The sequence below is a fragment of the Crocuta crocuta genome, unplaced genomic scaffold (genome assembly GCF_008692635.1).
Source record: "Crocuta crocuta isolate KB4526 unplaced genomic scaffold, BGI_CrCroc_1.0 scaffold128, whole genome shotgun sequence".
Classification (NCBI taxonomy): domain Eukaryota; kingdom Metazoa; phylum Chordata; class Mammalia; order Carnivora; family Hyaenidae; genus Crocuta; species Crocuta crocuta.
In genome coordinates this window covers 4,648,537-4,670,030 of record NW_027532232.1, presented here as the reverse complement: position 1 = coordinate 4,670,030, position 21,494 = coordinate 4,648,537, and the positions used below count along the sequence as shown (strand labels likewise).

Sequence of the window (21,494 nt, the reverse complement as noted above, 5' to 3'; positions counted from 1 at the left end):
CCTGCTTGGAATTCTTTAGAAAATTCTTGTTAGTATTGACAACAAAATACTTCTCCCTCCCAACTTTCCTGTGTTTGTCAATATACAAATAGAGGTGCAGCATACTGTATGCCCTCCATATATAGTGAAATTCTCTTGCCATGTTTTTGAATTAATTATCCCTTTCTCCTGCCATCACCGTGACCTCAAATGTCTTGCTTACTGAATGTCAGCACTGAACTAAGACAATATTGTAACCCACTGGCATCCCTACTTCTGTTCCAAGTCAGCCTGCATATTGTATTCAAATATGTATCATACTATAAACATAAATATTGTATTTAATACAGCCCCACTTAACTCTCTACTCTCTTATTCTCCCAGTTGGAGCCCTCCACTTTGTTATATTCTGGGAATAGATGTTCATGCCCATCTCCAGTGCCCTCCTTGCCTCATCAGTCTAGATCTTTTTTGTTTGTTTTGTTTTTATTTATTTCCAGGAGAGAGAGAGAGAGAGACAGCGTGAGCAGGAGAGGGTCAGAAAGAGAGGGAGATACAGACTCTGAAACAGGCTCCAGGCTCTGAGCTGGCAGTCAGCACAGAGCCTGATGCGGGGCTCGAACCCACGAACCGCGAGACCATGACCTAAGCGAAAGTCGGACGCTTAACCGACTAAGCCACCCAGGCGCCCCTCATCAATCTAGATCTTATCCTTTCTTCAGTCCAGCTAAAATTTCCTTTTCTGAGATTTTTTTTGGTGGGGGAGGGGTGGAGCATTTTGATCTATCATTACTTGATTTTAAATGCTTTAGCAATTCATATGCCATTTCACACCGTGCTGGATGTGTTTAGATATGGCTTTGGTTTGCATTCTGATAATCCATTAATGTACTTTTCTTTTTTCTTTCAATCATACCCACATTGTTTTAATATTTAATGTATAAAGTACAGGTGAAACTAGAGATGTGATAGGCAACCTAGGGATGAGTGGTTAACTTTTGAGGTTTAAGTTGCTGTTTAATAAAGTAATTGTAAATTGCTGGTCTAGACAAAGCTTTTCACCTTGGAATATGAATGTATTGGTGACTGTTGGGTATATGATGGGATTTTTGCAGTACTTTATGGTTACATCTCAGATACATAACCTGCTCTCGCACTCTTCTTGTAATGTGTTCATAATCTCGCAGGTGATTGTTTTCTCTGTGGCCTCCCTGCACACCCAATTCCAGCACGGCATTGGTTCGGAATACATGTGAGGAATGGGATGGTGATTCAGGCAAACGGGAAAATTATGGGTTAAGTCATCAAACGAAGAATTACGGTCACTGAAAAATCTCAATTAAAAATACAAGCATGATTTTTTTTTTAGGCTTTTAACTCAAGAGTTCTTGGTGGACCCCGTCTGAATGAATGCACAATATGAAATTCCAGTTTACGTGGGTGATTATTTTCCCCTGTAACTAAAAACAAATTAGGACTCAACTTCATTGACAGATAAAACCAAAGGGGAGATTGAGTCCTCAACAGATTTCTTCCTAATCCCTCTGGGTCGACGCAGGTTTGGTCCAAGACCATCCTGTAATAATTGAAAAATGTTGCAATTACCCTAACGCCTTGCAGAGGCATTAGCAGGAGGCAAGCGAGCCACACTCCTCCTTGATCGATGATTTTTCACGCTGACACGTGCACTGGAAGGCTCCGAACCAGGCGTCTTGAATGAGGAATGGGAAGTAACTGTAACGTCGCCCTCGCCCGGGCCTCTCGGGCGGTGGGCACCGCGGGNGAGTCGCCGCGCATCCGACGTTTCCCCTCGGGGCCGCCTGAGACCTCTCCGGACCCGGCGGGCGGTCCAGGGCCGCCGTCGCCTTCTTGTCTGGCTTTCTGTTAAGTTTTCGGGGAGGGTCGAGCTGCTCGCCCCCCTTTTGGTTTGGTTCGTTTGGAGGGCTTTCCGTCGAGTTCCCGCGTCATCGCGTACCCCCTTCCAACCACCACAAAGTCCGTGCCACGGGGTCACTTTTTGAAAACGGGAGAAATTGAGAAGCACGATATTTTGGGAAACTTGGTGAACTCCCGCCCAGGGAGTCCCCACTTTCTAAAGAATCATAGTCTTAAAGAAAAAAAAATTTTTTACAAGCTGTTCTGGCCAACTTGTGCGATGCGTCCGAGAATGGCGACAGGTGCTAACGAAATCAACTGTCATTTAGTAAGCGATTACTCCCCAAATCCCTAGGGGTTGGAGGAGGGCGAGGGGTAGAAATCGTTGACCAGAATAAAATGCTTTTGACAAATGCGCGTTTAGATGAAATGGCTAGCAATTTCTTATTAATTGGTTTTATTTTCCGTGAACAATAGCGTTGGCGAGTTACAAAAGACTGGATGCAGAAATGTTTGTTGTCTAAGAAATTGAATATGTGCTGTCCACGGTGAAGCCAAACTTCCTTTGTTGATCACACAGGGTCTGTGGAACTTAAGTTCATTTGGAAATAAAAATCTGCCTTTGGAATTTAAAAATATTTTACTACAAAGTTTACTTTCTTGGTTTCAAAGATGATCAGCCTAATTTTTCGGCGTTGTAATATTGCATGGAACAACAGTTAGAAACCTTTAAAAAACTCACGCTGCTACAGTTGGATACGCTTTTATGGGTTTTGGAGTTTATTTTTCCATTACTCTTCATTTATGAGCATTAGCAATTAGATCGTGTTTGGGAATAAAATGAACAGGTGTTCAAAACATGGGTAGTTGGTTGATAGTTTTATTTGCAAGAAAATGAAAATGCTTAAGATGTATTTTGATTTCTTTTTTCATAGTCTCTAAGGTGGGGATAGATAGTATTGTAGTTCTAGATATAAGGAAGTCTGTCTCTCTTTTTGGAGGCATATTAGGGTATGTAATGTTTAAAATCTTGGAAACGTTTAGAAAAACTGCATCTTCAGTTCTAATTTTTGTGGAAAGTGAATAGATTCAAAGAAAAGGATTTGAGAAACACATAGGCACTCTTCTGATGCGTTCTGAGAAAGATCTAATGTGCACCCACTATTTTATGGTTTCATAAAAATGGGAGACATGCAGTGTAAAAGTCTTTATTATCCGTATTTTGCAGTGTTAGACCCCACTGAACAGACTTGTCAGGGTTGAGATTATTAAATGTTGTTTACATTTAGTTGCTGGTAATTGTATATTACAAAATCCTTGTCCATTGTTAGGAGGTGAGTTATGCAGATTTTGGCAGATCTTTTGGGATAAGAAATTCTAGTTTTTCCCTTATGTATTCTGTAATTGGTAATTATTATCCTTAAACTTGCCACAAGATTTTTAAAAAAAGTCATTTTGGGGAGTTGGCTTAAAATTTTTGTTTTAATTAATTTCTGGTTGAGTTGTGAGTGTATACAAATCAGTTTTAAGTAGCATTGATTAAAAAAAAACACTTGTTGATTTAGGCAAAAAAAAAGTTAAAATACTTTTGTGCCAGCTTTGCCTTGCATACATGTATATAAGTAATTGTCTTTGTACTGGCCGTTCAAAAATTTTATGGGGATTTCTCCAGGTCACAGGTTTTTCTAGGATATCTTCCATCCCTTGAGCTGGCCTGCTTAAGGAGTGTGAATTACTTTCTGTATTGGTCTAAATAAATAGTGATTAAGAAAGTTTATCTGCTTTTTAAAAACTGTCAAGAAAAGTTCCTCCAGTGGTTTAATGTATTCAGGGGCCAATTAGAAATGGTTTATGGGTTTGCCTTGAAGTCTTTATGTCAGTACAAATGATGAAAACATTTTCTGTGAGTTGTGAAAGATTCTGGATACAGGTGAAATCTTGAGTTTGGAGCAGAGCCTCAGTGGAGAGGAACCACTCATTAAATTCAGGGAAAGGTTCACGATGAGACGATACCTTTACCTTCTAGAGGCCTTCCCTGGGTTCCCAGGCACCCACCCTCCTGTTCCACAGGGCTTTGTTCATACTTTGGTTAAAGCATGGATCCGATTGTATTGTAATCACTTGTTTATACATCTGGCTCCTTCACTACACTCTAAGCCCTTTGAAGCAGAGGCTGTGTCTTGTTTTTCTTTGTATACTAGTAGTTGCTAGAAAAGAGAGGCTTTAATACTTGAATGAAGGAAATGTGAAAAATGTAGGGAAATAATTTGACAAAGGAACTTTTTGCAAAGCACATAGGGTATATTAATACTTCTGTTGTGAGGAACTTTGGAAGGTGTTTTTGTCCCTCTTTGAGAGGCAGTGATTATAATGAAAAATAATCGTCAAGGTGGATAACTTCCCGGGTTTCTCCTAGTTAGAATACTTGAAGGTATTGAAAATTGTGTATCCTTTAGGTCTTCTGTTGGTATTTAGCTTTGCTGTTTCAGGGAGCTAGAGAGAAGCTTGTCGAATGTCTGGATACCTTGCATATATTACATCTGCTTAATTTGAGTTGATGTCAGTATTGATGGTCCTTGTACAAAAATAAAAGGAGGGGAAAGTATTGGAGACAGTAGTAAGTCTTTTAATTGAAAGGCGTCTAGTTAAAGTGATGAGTTCTTTATTGAAATAATTCGAGGTAGATTTTGAAGCCAAAACTGAAGGAAGTAGTGCCCATGTAATCACAGATCATTTAGGATGCTTTTCATTCTTTTAAAATGATAGGATGAATATAGATGAGCAAATCTGGTAACCTCTCAAAAGGCATAGCTGATAAAATTCTAAGATAGTTTCATATCTTGCCACTTTAGTACTACTTAGTACAAAAATATGATAAAAACAGGGGTGCCTGGATGGCTCAGTCGGNTCTCTCTCTCAAAAATAAAACGTTAAAAAAACTAAAAGAGAAAAAGACAAAAACAAGAAAAAAGACATTAAAGCACCTCCTGTTTGCCATATGCTTTATTCATTGATTGGTTTGGTTTGTTTCTTACTGTGGTAGCATTTACATGAGACGCTTTATTTTTAATTATTGTTAAAACCACCCTGCATCCATCAACCTGAATGGATAAACAAAAGGAGGTATAGGCCTACAATGGAGTAGTATTCAGCTGTTAAAAGAATGAAATCCTGACACATCTACAGCGTTGATGAACCTTGAAAATATGCGGAGTGTAATAAGCCAGACACAAAAGGAGAAAAATTGTGTGATTCCAGTTATGGGAGATACTGAGAATCGGCAAACTCACAGAGAGAAAGGAGAATAGATGTTTCCAGGGGTGGAGAGGAGAGGGGAATTGGAGAATTAGTGTTTAATGGGTACAGAGTTTCTGTTTGGGATAATGAAAAATTCTGGACATGGATTGTGGTGATAGTTAAGCAGCATTTTTTTTTTTTAATGTTTTTATTTCTTTCTGAGAGACAGAGACAGCGTGAGCAGGAGGAAGGTCAGAGAGAGAGGGAGACACAGAATCTGAAACAGGCTCCAGGCTCCGAGCTGTCAGCACAGAGCCCAGTGCGGGGCTTGAATTCATGACCTGTGAGATCATGACCTGAGCCGAAGTCGGACGCCCAACCGACTGAGCCACCCAGGCGCCCCTAAGTAGCATTTTGAATGTGCTTAATGCCACTGAATTATACACTTAAAAATTGTTAAAATGTCAAATTTTGTGTGTATTTTATAATGGCAAAAAACTAAACAACAGTGACACCATTACGCTCTACATACCTTTACAGGTTAAGGAATCTTTGGTATAAAAGACGTAAGAATTTGTCCAGGGTTATCCAGCTAGGGATTTGTAGTCAGGATCCAAATTTAAATTATTGGATTCCATATTATTTGCTCCATGTTATCTGCTGGTCTCCTGGATGATTAAAGACTTGTTGGTCCCAAGAAGACAGTTTATTTGACTCCCTCAGAAAGTTATATTTAAAAGTAGGTAATATGTAGTTGCATGGGAGGTAAAGTCTGCTGTCCTAGACAAACTGAAAGATGTCTTTGCAGATTTCTTTCTCAGCCAGAGCTGTCATAGTGTTTGGTGTAGGGAGGAGTACAGTTGAGTTTAAGTGTGGTCTTTGGAGTCTCTGTTTGGGATCCAATTCCTGAGCTGCCCGTTTGTGCCCTGGGCAAGTTCTCCTTGATGCCCAAGTTCTCTGTAAAGTGGTGATCCTGATGACAGTATTCATCCCTGAAGGTTCCTGAGAGGATTGAGTGAATTAATACCTGTGAACCCCCCAGAACTGCACCTGGCACAGATTGTTAAATGGTTGATTTTTAGTTATTGTGCCAGTATTGATTTTGAGAATTAACGTACTTTCTCATGAATAGAACCAAACACTTAGCAAGTTTAAATAGGTGCTGAGCACCTGTAAGTAAAACGGTGCTACAAACGCTTTGTTTATGTTAGGAATGTCTATTGATTAAGGAATAGGCGTTCAGTTTAAAATACTGAAATAATTTAGACTTAAAAAGTGAAAGCTTTCTCGATCTGTGTAATTCTATTCCCTATCCATGACAGTTACCCAAACTTTTCAGTGTATTCACATGAATATGCATTTAATACATATATTTTACAAGAATGGAATCAAGGTCTTTTGTTTTTGAACAGTTTTTTTTTTTTTTTTAGGTCAGTAGAGGCCTCTTTTTATTAAAAAATAACAAATATTTTTTTAGTGCCCGCTGTGTCCTTGGCCCTGTGTTCAGTGCTTCTGTTTATTTTATATATTTTGCATAGATACCGTGATAACAAGAAATAGAGAGTGCGGGTAACGGCTAGGTAGCGGTAGTGTAAGCGTTTGGATTTGCACGCTTTGTGTTCAGAGCTGTGATCTCTCACTCCCAGCCTGGGTTTTGTTTGTTTTTTATTTGTTTCGGTAGGGCCCGTGAACTGCCAATGATTTTAGTATTTCTTAGAGTTGTGAAACAGTAACAAGACTTCCAAAAAAGAAGACACAAGGAGGCTGCATGTAGCCTGCCAAGCCTAAAATACTTACGCTGTGGCCCTTCGTAGAAAACGTGTGCGGTTTCCAAGCCTGAGCTATTAGGCTGCTTTGTTAAGTAGAATACATAGTATCCCAGTTTATGAATGTGTCATCACAGTAAACCAGTTGTGATGGACATTGTGTTCTCTCCTTAAGAGAACATTCTTCTCTATCTTTGACCGTTTGTGAGACAACTTTATACAAGGAGAATTGCTGTTTCAAGATTATGCACATTTCAAGTTTTAGTTGACCTTGTCAAGTTGCTTTCTAGAAAGCTATCTGTTTTTTAGTTTGAAAAACCAGCTTCATTGAAATATAATTTATGTACAGTAAGATGCACACATTTGAAGAGTACGGGCTGCAGAGTTTTGACAAATAAATGTGTACATCTGTGTCACCACCACCTCTGTTGGGGTGACGCTCGTGTCCTCAGAGTTCTTTAATGCTCTTTACAGTCACTTGCCTCACTACTGCTGATCCCATTTCTCTTGTTCAAGAGTGTCATATAAATGGAATTACACAGTGTATATTCTTCAGTGACCAGCTTCTTTAATCTGGCACGTTTTTCAGATTTATCTTTGTTGCTGCTTGTTTCAGCAGTTTCTTCTTTCTGAGGAGTATTCCATTGTGTGACTATACTGTTTTTTTATTCATTTACCTGTTGGTGGACACATGAGTCATTTCCAGTTTTTTTTTTTGGGCTATTCAGCTGTAATGACCATTTGTGTAAGTCTTTTGTGGACATATCTTTTAAATTTTTTGGGTAAATACATTGTAGTTGGATTGCTGGGTCATATGGTAAATAACTGATTTAACTTTATAAGAAACTGCCAGACTTGTCCCACATCTGTGCCATTTTACACAAAGGGTCCCGGTTCCAGCTTCGTGGGTCTGAGTGTACTTGGGTGTCGCCAGTCTTTTGCGTTTCGACCCCTAATAAGTGTTAGGTATCTCATTGTGGTTTTAATTCAGAGTTTGTAGGGATCTGAATGTAGGGATGTTGAATCTTTTCATCTGCCTCATTGCCATTCGTGTACATTTTGTTGATCAAAACTTTTACCCACTTAAAAACCTGTTTTTGGTCTAAATGAGTTGTGAGAAGTCTTTGTATATTCTTGGTACACATTTTCTGTCATACATATATTGCAAACGTTTACTCAGTTTTCTGCTTTGATTTTTGTGTGTTATCAATGTATATGTCAAGTTAAGTATTGTTAATGCTGGAGGAATAATTGTGTAAATTTGGTTAAATTAGGGGCGCCTGGGTGGCTCAGTCGGTTAAGCATCTGACTTTGGCTCAGGTCATGATCTCAGTTTTTGGTTCGAGCCCTGCGTCGGGTTCTGTGCTGACAGTTGGCTCAGAGCCTGGAGCCTGCTCCAGATTCTGTATTTCCCTCTCTCTCTGATCCTCCCCTGCTCACGCTGTCTCTCTCTCTCTCTCTCACAAATAAATAAAAACATTAAAAAATTTTAAGTTCAGTTAAATTAGTTGAAAATGAATTTATCCTTATTCCACAGTTCATTTAGTTCTTACTGTAACAAACTGTTACGTGTTTGCAGAAACATGAAAATGAAAAAGATACTATTTATGCAAATAATATTAGCTGTTTGTCATGGGGAATTTTAATTTTTTAATTTAAAAATTTATTAAAATTTTAAATTGAAAGTAATGTTTGGTAGTTCTGTAAATTTTCAATTTTGGATAATTCAGACCTGTTCAGGTATTAGAGTTAAAGGATAAATGAGAACATGAAGAGTAAATCAAAAGTAATCCTCATCTTGGAATCTGGTATATAAACGTGATAAGATTGCAAGCTTGGTCTCCCGATATTGACAGATAAATTTTTTATTACATACACAGATGGGTTTTAAGAGTAAATATACCTGATCCGATTGTTTTATCTCTGCAGAGTATCAGATTTGTCTTTTGCTCAACAGCCAGATTACCCTCACAGTAATTTTTAGTTTTTCTTCATTATACAAGTAGCCCATCACTCCTCCTTGTTTAGTAAAGGGTGTGGGGAAAGCAAGCCTCTGGGTGTCTCCTGGCAGCCTAGGTCCCTGCCAGTCATGGCCTTGCCCCCTCAGCCCTCCCCTGGCTGTCGTTGCTGTACGACACTCCGGAAGCTAGGCTGTCTACAGAACGGCCCGAACTCTTTTCACTAGTATCCCCTTTGGTAGTTTTCTTACCCCTTTCCTCTGTCTTTTTACTCGTTTCCAGAAGTTTCCTGTGGAAAGTCTGTGCTCTGTCTTGTTTCTGCCTTCCCTTTCATTTTAGCATCTCAAGATACGGTTTAGCTAGTTTGGCTCAAAGCACCCTTCAACTTTCCCAACCAAACCAGATAGCTTATCTCCTGCGTAGACTGCAGTACCACAGGGCACCTCTTGTGTTTCTCTCTCCTCTTTATTTTAAGCATTATTTTACTCATCTATGTGGTGAAGGTAGAAAAGGGTTTTGTACATAGTGGATAGAAATAAAGTTTCTGTGAAATGCATTTAAGATTGCAGCCATGGAAACTTGGGAGATGGCTTCTTCAGAAGCAACTAGCACCCCTGTCCCTAAAGCAGAGCCTTCTAGATTCTGTCCAGTGAGTTTTGCATGGCTATACTACGTATCACTCAGTGAACTTTGTTACCTACTGTCAGGTACTGTTATAAAATTTTAATTTATGTCTGTAATATGCTGTTGATTAAGGTAAAGGTTGAAAAACTGGAAAAAAGTGAGGAGTATAAAGTAGTAATTCTGCAGATTTACCTCAGGATGATCTTTATCCCTCAGTTGCAATTACGCGAACTAAATTCATTCATCAAGATGTCTAGTGAATTTTAAAAACGTGTCAAAAAGATGAAACTTCATGGCTATTTTATCTTAGCTCTCTTGTTTTTGATACTAAAGACCGTCTGAGAAGTGCTTTGTAAGTAAGCCTTGAAGTTAAGAAAATAAGATGATTTTCTTTAAATAGTTAAAGAATTTCAGTCATTTTGAAAGCAGCTTTTGTATGTTTTTGATGGCATAGCCCAATAGTGAAATGTCCACTGTATTTTATTTGTAGATGCACCAGTACCTGCCATGTGGCTACAGATAATAAAATTAACAACTGTTTAGTGAGGACCTGCCTTGTACCTCATAAACAAAATCTTTTGAATTTTGTTGAAAATCACACATTTTAATTATTGAAGAATCAGCACCATATATTTGCTAAATGAAATACCTGTCCTTTGAATACTTTAAAGATTCTAATGGGATGAACCTCGTAATTTTTTTTTTTTACGATTATACTGTCATATTATCAGGTGGAAAGAAGCTGCAATGTGAGTATCCTTATTTATAAAATTTTGATGTAAGATGTTTCCATATTCAAATTATTTAATAGTACAAGCAAAAATTGGAAAATTGTTTATGAAACCCCCAGTGGGTGCTATGAGGTATGTTACCATGCAAAGTATTGAGGGTCAGCAAAGTTTGGGAAATACCCTTCTAGAGTAATCAAGAAGGACTTTTAAATGGGAGAAATGTTGCTTGAACGGGCTAGGAACAAAATGAGGAGTTGCTGTCCCATTTTGGCCTGTAAGTAATTTTGCCTTTGGAGAATATTTGCCTGAAACCGAGCTCAAGTTCTGCTGTGAAGAAGGTATTTTTAAAGGGCAGCTTCCACTGGCAGCTGGATTTTGTACAAAGAACTTTGGCTTTAGTCTAGGCTCTGCTATTAAACCAGTTGTGTCTCCTTAGCAAGTAGCTTTTGTGGACTTGATCTTCATTGCAAAAAAGGAGACAAGTAATCGAACAGCTTGTGATTATTGAGGACTCACCATGTGCCTTCAAAGAGGAAGTTGTTTCAAAGGTAAAGAAGCGTAGGAGCTTCGGGAGGGTAAATAACTTGTTGGCTCCTGCATCTCTGAGGACCAGAGTCCCTTAGCTTTCGTTGCCTCTAGGATCCTTTTTAGCTCAAACACTGGGACTCAAGGTGCTTGGTTTTTTTTTAACTCAGAGCAGTTTCCCTAGAGAGTTTGAGAACCATTGGGTGGGAGGTCACATCCCCATCAGAGGCGATCAAGAGTTGTTACATGATAGGCATTTCTCTTATTCTCTTTATCAGTTAATCCATAAAATCTCTAATGGTGATTATAAGCCCTTTTTTCCTCCCTTTTTTTTTTTTTTTTGAGCTCTGTATTATAGGAATAATAGCACCTAAAAGCTTTTTAGGACTATTATGTATCTGACTAAACTAACTTTGTAAACAACCAGATTGGTATATTGGGACTTGTAAATCAGTTTATCCTGTTTCTGGCGCAGAGCACCTAAAACGCTTGGAATTTCCTAAGTGATAAAGGTGTCTTGATACAACAAACCCCTTTGAACCTTGCCTGAGTTTGTGCAAATGAAGTAACTCGTGGAAAGCACCTAAAGATGGGGCCAGTTCCTGGGGGAACTATTCTTGGGATAGATTAGATGGGCTGGAACTTTCAGACCTTCCCTTTCCCTTGCCTCTGGGGAGGGAGTGGGGCTGGAGATGGAGTTCCGTCCTGCTTACCTAAGGAAGCCTCCACAGAAACCCAGAACAGCAGGGTTAGGAGAGCTGGGTTGGTGGGGGATTGTGGCCGCCACCCCCCTCGCCCCCCGCATGGCAGCCCTGCCCCCTTTCCACATGCCTTACCTGTGCATCTCTTCCATCTGGCTCTTCCTGAGTTACTTCCTTTTATAACACACTGGTAATCTAGTAAAGAAACTGTTACTCTGAGTTCTTGGGAGCTGCCCTAGCAAATTAATTGAACCCAAGAAGGGGATCATGGGCACCTACAGTCTGTAGCTAGTTGGTAAGCACCTCAGGTGACAGTCGGACTTGCGGTTGGCATCTGAAGTAGGGTGGGGGACACATCTTGTGGGACTGAGCCCTCCACCCGTGGAATCTGATGCTCTCTCCAGGTAGCCGGTGTCAGCACGGAGTTCAATTGTAGGACAGCCAGTTGGTGTTGACACACATTTGGTGAATAGAAGTATCAGAAGTGCAGTACTATTCAGAGAGGATTGTGTGTAATGAAGATAGTTTCTCTCTCCACAGGACTGCATTGGCAAGTTCAAAGTTACTATTTTCCTCAGTTTTTCTTACAGGCTTTACTCTTGTATTTAAAGAAATAAAATAGTTTCCTTCACCATTTGTCTGGTGTCACTTGTTACCTGCTAACAGCATGCAACCAAATAGCCAATAGCCATCTGTACCATACACATTTTCTGGAAAGGAAAATTTCTCCAAACTATTGGTCGCCTCAGTCTTCACCTGTTAGGACTATTCACATAAAGGGTGAGATGTTCTCCACCTTACCCTCTGTAAAGAGACCTTCTGTGCTGGTGAAAATACCAGTGTTGAAGTCTGGACTGCCAGACACACAGTTCTGTGTTTGCTGGCCTTGCAGTCAGAGGCCTGAGTGGTGGGCGCTCACCACGGCCTCTCCTTCTCCTCTGCCACACGGATGTGCTGGGATGGAAGTCTTTTGTCCTGCTTCAAAACCTTCGTATTACTGTGGAAATTTCAGGGCCATAACTGCAGGGATTATATAACGGGTTTTCCTGTAATTGATGAATTCTTTATAGCACTTCCATGGGTATTTGGAGGCTGAAAAAGAGATTTGTCCCAGGGCATTAAGTACTAGTGATAAGTGATGTTACACTGATAAAAAATTAGGTAATATATATGTTTGGTAAAATAGATCCTGAAAAATACCATTCACTGTACATGATGTTGAAAGGTTACCTAGTACCTTAATATGGAACCTCAACAGTGTAGTTGCATTTGTGAGAAACCGTATGTGTAGGAAAGCCACGGAAATGTTTGTAGCTCCTAACTACCCCTCCCTCCTTGACTTCCACCTTGTCCCCAAACTACTATCACTCCTGGTAAGAAAATGAACTTCAGGGCTGAGATGAGCCAGGGGAGTTTCTGAATGGTGTCACTCAGTGAAGAGTTCGGTTGGTGACCATAGATTGAAGCGATGACACTTGGAGATGTCTTATGCCCCGTGGTGTACACGCAGGTGCTGAAACTGCCAGGTAACGGTCACTAGCTTGTAGGTTGCCTGGGAATTCTGAGACGTTCTGCAAATGCTTTGGGCTTTGTGGTCAGAAGCACCCAGTCCATTTTTCTTCTTCTTCTTCTTTTTTTTTTTTTAAATCTGAAAACAGAGGGGACTTCATCTGATTTGGGGGCTATGACAAAAGGACAGCGTGCAAGGCAATGATAGTATGTCAGCATTTACCCATGAGAAGTTCTAGAAGATACCATATCATAAATACTTGTTTTTAGGCCCCAACCAGCCCGTCTCCCCTCTTGTGTGAGGAAGACATCATTGTTTTGCTTTTGAGCACAGAGTTACTGGTTTGCACTTCAGGGCCAATGCTATCTCATAAATGCCCTTGAATGCTAGATCACTGAGTGGCTCAACAGAGTGGCATCAGAGGCCCGTGGAGCGGGCTGTGTGGGAACAGCACATTCCTGTCCCCTGTTTCTTGCACTTGTTGGCTGGAATGGTGGGCAGATNATTTATTTCTGAGAGAGAGAGAGAGAGAAAGAGAGCGCATGCATGGCCAGGGGAGGGTCAGAGAGCGAGAAGGAGACACAGAATCCAAAGCAGGCTGGCTCCAGGCTCCAAGCTGTCAGCACAGAGCCTGACGGGAGGCTCGAACCCACGAACCGTGAGATCATGGCCTGAGCCGAAGTTGGACACTTAACCGACTGAGCCACCCAGACACCCCACCTGAATTGAGTTTCTTAAAATTTTGCTCAGTGGATGTTGTTAAATTTGATTAGATCTTGGCTTATTGGGGAGACAAGATTTAAAATTGATTTCCTGGTAATGAACATCAGGCATCAGACTTACCTATGTTTTTTGCTTGTATCAACTAGTGTTGAATAGTATGTATCTCATGTGAATAATATGTACCTCCTGTTGTCTTTGAATCATGAGCCGTGTATCATAGTTCCCAATCCATAATTTTTGCCTTTCGTTTTTCTCCAGCAGGATCTCTGTAAACTGAGTACTTACCCAGTGAAAGGAGAGAACTTAGCTTATGAAATAGAATTTAGTATGTTTTTAAAGAAAGCTTTAAGTTTTTTTATTAAGATGTTTTTAAGTAATCTCTACACCCAAGATGGGGCTGAAACTCATAACCCGGAGATCAAGAGAGAGTTGCTTCCTCCACCGACTGAACCAGTTAGGTGCCCCAAAGACAACTTTAAGTTTTGAGTATCACTTTAATCTGTTTTGTAAAGTTGAAGCAACTTCTTGACTGTGTTTATGATAGTTCAGTGCTCCAGTTGGTTTAAATTTATGGAACTTTTTTTTTTTTAAAGTAATATCTGCATGTGCAGCGTGGACTCGAACTCATAACCCCAGCGATGAAGAGTTGGATGCTCCACTGACTGAGCCAGCCAGGTGTCCCCTCCAGTTGGTTTAAATTTAGATGGCCATTTCTTTCCAAAGACACGTCTTTGTAAGCTGATAGCGTTTTCAGATAAACACAGGAATGCTGGTCTGTAGCCTCCGTGTTGAACGTGGAATTTAGTTTACTCTTCTGCTAGATGGAGGAGAGTGATCTTATTTTTGTGGAAAATGCATTAGTGCAGGGTCTTCTCACTTTCCCTATAACAGTCAAGTCAGTGTTTTCTATTCAGCCAAGATTGCCATGTTACTGTAATTTTCCTGTGCCTTTTAACAGTACTGTGTGTTTTTAGTACGACTTAAGCCAGGGCTACAAAGAAGATGTGTTTCCCCTTATTTCTCCCTCTCCTGAGTCACTGGCGCATCTGTTTCCTCAAAACTTCAACACAAGTGCTGTTCCTGGTACTTGCTTCTCTGGTTGCATGTCCAAGTGGCCTGCACCAAGATGCCTGTTGCATCACAGGATTTAGATTTTCAGAATGCTCCATAAATTCTGGCTGATAATACCTCTCCTTTCTTTCTTTCCCAATTCCTTCAGACATAAGTTCTGGAAGTTTCTTCTGTTTGGGTGGATTGCTTGGTCCAGCAGTAGTGAACTTGTATATTTTTGTCATCTTTCTCCTTTTTAAATACAAATAGAGGCATCTTAGGAATTTAAAAGGTCCCTGGAACAAGATTTTTATGTTATCTTTCTTTTATGGGGTTAGGGTGAAGCGTGAGAGTATATAGGGCAGTTGGTAGGATGAGGTTGTTTTTAGGTGGCTAGAGGGTCAGTAAGGTGATCATGACCGTTGATGATTTCTTCTAGTGGTGAAGGGTAGGACAGATGGATGAAAGGAAGCAATTTCTTTGAAATGCATTTTGTTAGACATTAGTCTCTTAACTTGGCACTGGTGTGTGGCGTACTACCATTTAGATTCCGTGCTTTGCAGGGCCAAGTATCTCTCATTAAATATTCTTCACATGAATTTTTGTTTTGAGTTGCAGGAATGGTGCTTTCTGGGCCTTCATTCTTAGAAATGTGTCTTTTAGAAGTATATAGTTGGAATATATTGTCCATTCTAAATGCTTTGCTCGGCAAATGGAAAGGAAGGGATTGTTAGCATTTCCGATTCGTATGGTGTCCGGATATACTTATGGCGGCTGCTCTCAAAGCACGGTCTGTGGACCTCAGAGGGTCTCTAAAGTTATCTTTGTCATAATACTAACATGTTATTTGCCTTTTTCTTTCTTTCCTTCCTTCCTTCCTTCCTTCCTTCCTTCCTTCCTTCCTTCCTTCCTTCCTTCCTTCCTTGCTTCTTCCTTCCTTGCTTCCTTCCTTCCTATGCACCTGTGGTGGAGAAGCAATAGTGGGTAAAAACTACTGGCACCTTAGCACTTGGAGCTGAGAAGTAAAACAAAACACCAAAAAACAGTTATAGAGAGTGTCCTCGAAGACGGAATCAAAATCGCTCATTTTATTAGCCGTTGATCCCGAGCGTGCATGTTTTCCATATCGTGTGCACAAGGTGGGAGTGTGTACAGTGCTGTGGACCGAAGCACACTGGGCCGGTCTCGAGGGCCAGTGCCCACATGACGGAGGTGCACCCCGCACTGGCTGCTTTTTTCGGGGAGAACATTTTTACTTGAAAGAGGGGTTGACAGACAAACTAAGATTATTCAGACAGGTATTTGGCAAACATTTTTCAGTGAGGGGAGCCTGCCCTTCAAGGAAAACAACAGCTGTATTTGTCGCTGATGATAATGTTTGAAGTTTCAAGCAAAAATTGGAATTTTCGGAAAACGTGTATCTGTCACTGTGAGCTTGACAGCTGGCCAGCAAAAAAGACTTTTCTGATGAACTCAGTGGCTTTACCAAATGTGATTTTTGGAAATAGGTCAGTTCCTGGAAAATCTGCATAACCCAGTGGACTAGTATTTCTCAGATGAGTGATGATGGTAAGGCTGCTGGGGCGCCTGGGTGGCTCAGTCGCTTGAGCACCTGACTTCGGCTCAAGTTCGAGCCCCGTGTCGTGTCCGGCTCTGTGCCGAATGCTTGTTCAGAGCCTGGAGCCTGCTTTGGATTCTCTGTATCCTTCTCTCTGTTTCACTCTGTCTCATTAAATAAATGTAAAAAAAAAATTAAAAAAAAAAGGAACGACCACTGCTTAATGAAGAATAGTGTTGTCTTGAGGACAAGTACTTAGGATGGATTGTAAGCTCAAGCAGCTCCTTTTTTTGTAGAACAATTTTAGTGTAATGAGATCCACAGTGACCTCCAAAGGCTCCTCACTCTTCCATTTTCTAGCTAAATACCTGTTAGGAAATGGATTTTCTTCATATTCGTCAACCAAAACAACAGTGGAACAGACTGAATGCAGAAGTAGATAAGACCCAGCTGTCTTCTATTACGACAGATATTTTAAAAATTGGCAAAAATGTGGAACCATACCACTCACTCTTTTTTAAAGGAAAATAGTTTTTTAATTAGAAGCTGTTATTTCAATTGATATGTAGTAAGTTTGCTATTATTTTTAAATGAGTTGATTTTTTTAAAAAGTTATTTATTTTGAAAGACCGTGTGAGTGAGGGAGAGAGAGGCAGAGAGAATCCCAAGCAGGTCCTGCACTGTCAGCATGGAGCCTGACATGGGACTTGAACCCACGGACTGTTGAGATCCTGACCTGAGCTGAAGTCAGATGCTCAACCTACTGTGCTACCCAAGTGCCCCAAATGAGTTGATGTCTCAAAAATTTCTCAGGTTGTAATTCCTTTCCTTTTCCTTTCCTCCCTTCCTTTCAATTTATTTTTCAGAGAGAGCAAGACAGAGTGTGAACAGAGGAAGGACAGAGGGAGAGGGAGACACATAATCAAAAGCAGGTTCCAGGCACTCGGGCTATCAGCACAGAACCCTACATGGGGCCCCATGCGGGGCTCAAACTCCCAAACTGAGATCATGCCCTGAGCCAAAGTCAGAGGCTTAAGTGACTGAGCCACCCACGTGCCCCTCAGGTGGTAATTCTAAGATGCTAAATACCTGCGATTAGAGCCCAGATGCTTGAGAAGAATGGTGTGTATGTTTCCTGTGAACAGTTCATCATTCTGTCTCTGCTGGGGACAACCCTGGGAATAATTAATGTCTCAATCTGCATTGTAAGTGCCACATTTCTTTGTCATCTAAGTGGCTCACTTAAGGCCTTAACCTTTTTTGATCTGTCCTTTTTCCTTCTCCTGTAAGTACATCTGATTTTTAATTTTTGAATGTCTCTTGGCATCTTTTTCTCCATTCACATTGCCGTCAACCCAGTCAGAGCACATACCACTTTATTCCTGAATAACCTCAGGGCTCCACATTTTCCTAATATGTTTTTGGAACTCGAGTGTTAAATGGAATCTGGGGGTTGACTTGACTTTAATTTTGTTTATGTATTCCCTGAAGATGTACAGATAAAAACTGATGGAAAAACTAAAGCAGAGTTATAAATTAAATACGGTCAGGTCAGCAGCACATATTTAATGATGCTGTTTAGTTAAAATCGAATAGTCAGCATTAGAGCTTACCACGGAATGCTGTAGCCTCAGGACCAGGTTTATAAATCTGTTTCTTTAATTTGGCTTAATAACACTTAACACAGATAATGGCTATTTGCATCAATATATTTTAGAAAATGGTGCATTAACTTTTTATTGGTTCTGGATAATCAGACCTAGTGGTTAACTTGAGCAGTGGCACCTAGCAGCCCTTGAATGCCATCTTTAATGTCAGTGGAAAAGCCTGTCCAGCTGTGTTGATCACTGGAGAATTGTAGAGTACTGAAATCACCTTGGCTAGATATTTAATCCAGTTATTTGGGAATCTTTACTGGGAAATTAAGTATGTTAGCCCAGAGTTTTTTGTTTTTTTTTTGGGGGGGGGGGCAGCTGACCACACCTGTCTTTGGGTGCTTTCGGAGCACTTAACACTATCTTACTAAACATTTCACTTTGTTTTTGATCATTTCCATCCAAGTAGATTTTAAGTGCAAGGGGTTGCAGATTTTTGTGTGTTTTGTTTACTAAGTCTTCAGTTCCTCTAATAGTACCCAGTATGTGTTAGAGATGTTCACTAAATATGTGTTGAATGGGTGAATGTATATTGACACCTCTCTCTGTTCAAACTCTAAACTCAAATGCTCTTTTCTGTTTGATGTGCTTAATGCTGTCTTCACTGCTGGGACAAAGATCTATCTGTTTCTCTGACTGTCTTAAGCACACCTAAACTGGACTTGAATTGTATGGAATCCTTTTGGCTTGTCTGATCAGTGCATGTGTATCAGAGCACAATTACTTTCCTTGGTGCAGATTTTGTATTTCTATTACTGCAGCCTAAATGTGCATCTATTTTAAGTAGACCTCATCTTAAAGCTTTTATGGAGTTTTCCCCCCCCACTTTTAAATTGTTCAAATATAATGTTACCTCAGTTTTAAAATAATGCAATTATGCATGAGAATTTTCCCCTTAATTTTGTTTGAAGTTAAAGTTTATAAAAGTACCAGTTGCCTTAAATACTGCCTGTTCTTTTAACTTTGTTTTCAAATAGTTCTAATCATCGGTGCATTTAAAATTTTTTTTTACCGTTTAACATTTTACATTGGATTTTAGTATTTTTAAATGTAGTTTTGTTCTATTTATCATTTAATTAATTAATTAACTTTTTGGAGAGAGATTGTGAGCTTGTGCAGGGGAGGGCCAGAGAGAATCCTAAGTAGGCTCCAAGCCATGCCCATGTCTGTGGAGACCACTCCCTTGCAGGGCTCAATCTCATGATTGTGAAATCATGACTTGAGCCACCCACGTGTCCCTGTTTAGCATTTTAAAAAGTAGATGTCATTTTATTTGTTTAAGAGTTTGTTTTTAAGTAATCTCTATACCCCACCCTACGTGGGACTCAAATTTATAATTCTGAGATGGACAGTCATAGGCTTCACCCGCTGAGCCAGCTGGTTACCCAAAAGCAAAAGTTCATGTCCTTTTAAAAGTGAATGTCTTTACATTGGGTTGTTGTAGAACTTAATTCTCTTTCTGTTTTTTTCATTTTTGTTTTTTTAAAGAAACTTTATTGTAGAGTAACTTTATAGATTTTTGTAACCCTGGTACATTTGTCAAGATGTAGGAAGCAACATCAGTATGATACTGTTGATTAAACCAGAGACTTTATTTGGATTTTACCAGTTTTTCCACCTTTTTTTTTTTTTTTCCTTGTCCCAGGATCCAGGCCAGGGCACACACAGCATTTAGTGATCTCCTTAGGCCCTCACATCTGTGACGGTTCCTCAGGCTCTAGTTTTCCTGACCTCTTGATAGTTTTGAGGAACATTGGTCAGGTATTTTGTAGAAATGTCCTTCGGTGTGCGTTTATCTGATTTTTTTGTGCTCTAGACTGAGGCTGTGGCCTATGAGGTTTGGGGGAAGAACACCACAGAGGTGAAATGCCCTTCTCATCACATCACATTACCTTGTGGGGTGCATGGTGACAGCGTGGCTTGTCCGTGATCTTTTGACCATAATCACTTGGTGAGGGTGGTGCCTTCTGGGCTTCTGTGCCATGACATCACCGTTTCCCGAGCCACACTCTACTGTGGGTGCTGGCTACGGAGTCCAGCCGGTGCTCACGGTCAAGGGACCTGAGCTCTCCCTCCCACGTTACAGAAGTACACACGTATTACTGTTTTTATTTGGAATTCCTTATAAAGAAGATTTGTCCCTTCCACTCCCCCTCCCCCCATTAACTTATTAACCACTTATTTCTATCCTGGACTCATGGATACTTATTTTGTTAATTTGGTTATATTCTAATCCCATTGTGAGTTATTTTGCTACTGAAGTTGTACCAGCTTTGGCTGAGCTAGAACATAACTCCGCCCCAAAGACCTTATATTTCATAGACACTTCGCTGCTATTCTGCCATCTTGGTTCCTCCCCTAAGAGCCCTTCTAGACTTCACGCTCCAGGGCGGTTGCCCAAGACGAGAAGCAATCTTGTCTGCCTTGACTCCCCCGCCAGCAGCATGCAGTGCAGTTGGGCTGTGCCCTGGATGCCTCTCTCATGGTTTTCCATTCCTTTCACAGGACAAGTGGTCTTTATCTCCCCTTAGGCATGAGATCTGCTACTTGGTTAGTTAACTTTTGTCTCTTACCAAGAGTAACATCTACATGTCTCTCTAAATTCTCTTTATATTTGTCTCCTCCTTATCAACAAATTATAATTACTGTTAATTTATATTTGAGTTTAGTATTTTTTTTAATGTTTTTTATTTATTTCTGAGAGAGAGAGAGACCGCGTGAGTAGGGGAGGGTCAGAGAGAGGGAGATACAGAGTTTGAAACAGGCTCCAGGCTCTGAGCTAGCTGTCAGCGCAGGGCCCGATGCAGGGCTTGAACCCATGAACCACGAGATCATGACCTGAGCCAAAGTCGGATGCTTACCTGACTGAGTCACCCAAGTTTCCCTGTATTTGAGTTTATTAAAACAATGGATTTTTAATTTAGAAAAATAAATGAAAGTGAGGCACCTGGCTGGCTCTTGATTTAGGGGTTGTGGGTTCGAGCCTCACGTTGGGCTGAGAGTTTAACTTGAAAAAAAAAAATAAATGAAATTGTTAAATGAGACAGCTGCCCTCAAAGCATTTTAAAAATAAAAGCACTATTGAAGATGGGCAGTTTTTCAAAATAGGCAATTTTATGGCAGTCTTACTCAAGTAAAAAGACATTTTAGTTAGGGAAGGACATCAAGAATATTGCTGTCGTAATACTTAAATTTTGTTAGGTTTGGATTTGACGTTATTGAGTCTGGTAGTCTGTAAAGGGTCAGAGTTAGTGCCATTAATTTAGTTAGGGAGGATAAATAGTACATGTAGTTTATTATTTAGTTTTCTTTAGACAAGTAGAAACAGAACCCAGCAAGACTAAATACATGGCTAGTGCCTTGATTCAGCAAATCACTTAGGAATGAAGAGCCTTTGAAGAAAGGCATCAGGGAACGGAAGATGTCTAGGGAACTTCTTTTTTTAATTCCTTGTCCTTGGCACTGAGTGAGGAGGGGCGGGGCTGCTGTCTCAGTAAAGGGCCCTCGCAGGTTGTACCCTGTAGACAGGGCTGTGTGTCCTGGTCCTCTGAGAGGTGGAGATACGTGTCCTGGCCTGTCCCAAGGGCTGTACAGACCTGAGG

At 40.4% G+C, this 21,494-nt stretch overlaps 1 protein-coding gene and 1 long non-coding RNA gene across 4 annotated transcripts in view; one reads left to right on the top strand and one right to left on the bottom strand.

Moving 5' to 3' along the window:
• Positions 1-1,755, bottom strand: part of LOC144242961 (uncharacterized) — a 20,950-nt gene extending 19,195 nt beyond the window's left edge. Inside the window, exon 1 of the long non-coding RNA XR_013338505.1 lies at positions 1,585-1,755. This is a non-coding gene — a long non-coding RNA (uncharacterized LOC144242961). The remainder of the gene's footprint in view (positions 1-1,584) is intronic.
• A 293-nt stretch (positions 1,756-2,048) lies between these two features.
• The window catches only part of EZH2 (enhancer of zeste 2 polycomb repressive complex 2 subunit), a 65,733-nt gene continuing 46,287 nt past the window's right edge, over positions 2,049-21,494 (top strand). The window contains exon 1 of one of the 3 annotated variants that reach the window (XM_077777979.1): positions 2,049-2,182. The gene's annotated coding sequence lies outside the window, so the exon portion shown is untranslated. The remainder of the gene's footprint in view (positions 2,183-21,494) is intronic. The other 2 variants (XM_077777977.1, XM_077777975.1) reach the window with 2 other exon arrangements.